Raw genomic sequence first — 684 nt, 5'->3', positions numbered from 1 at the left:
CTTCTTAACGCATAGCGTGATCGTGAGTATGTGAACAGTTTATGATCGTATATGCAATGAAGTATCATGAATAAATACAATCATGCACTGCATATATAGGAGAAAACACAATATGATAATGGGCTTACGAGGCATATGATAAAAAAGGCGGTAAAAACAGCTTGAGATAGTCCTTTCTCGTTGCTCACTCTCGGCTCTTCGTAAATAATAGTACTAGTCTGTACAAGCTTGGGCACTACATGCTTTGGGATTATTTTATTTTTACATGGATCTTTCCAAACTTCTTACCAGATAAAATTATATAAGGACAATTATAAAGAAAGCTGTATAGAGTAGGCGTTTTTCAAAACCCTAAAAGATGTTGCTTTCTGTGTGGCTGTAATATGTATAATACGTTAACGTCTCACGAGCTTTTATTGTATCCTAAATAAAATAGAGAGTGAGTAAGGTATTGATAAATCGAAGTCTATTTCTCGATGGATAACATGAAAAATCAACAGTTTGAAATTTATCACTTACAATAATCTTTAGGAAGATAATTTAAAAAAAGCAAAATAATACAAGATAATTATAGTGCATCGTGCGTGCGTTTAACTTGATTTATAGCGTGTATAATTTATATTATCGCGATATATATATATGTGTATGTATGTATGTATGTATATATATATATATATATATATA

At 30.7% G+C, this 684-nt stretch overlaps 1 protein-coding gene across 1 annotated transcript in view; it reads right to left on the bottom strand.

The window, feature by feature from the left end:
* LOC108755290 (vacuolar protein sorting-associated protein 72 homolog) overlaps window positions 1-684 on the bottom strand; it is a 5,254-nt gene that overhangs the window by 435 nt on the left and 4,135 nt on the right. The window lies entirely within an intron of this gene.

This window comes from Trachymyrmex septentrionalis, unplaced genomic scaffold, assembly GCF_001594115.1.
Source record: "Trachymyrmex septentrionalis isolate Tsep2-gDNA-1 unplaced genomic scaffold, Tsep1.0 scaffold87, whole genome shotgun sequence".
In the NCBI taxonomy this organism is placed as follows: Eukaryota; Metazoa; Arthropoda; class Insecta; order Hymenoptera; family Formicidae; genus Trachymyrmex; species Trachymyrmex septentrionalis.
Note: the sequence above shows the minus strand (reverse complement) of the source record. Positions and strands in the feature narration are given on the sequence as shown.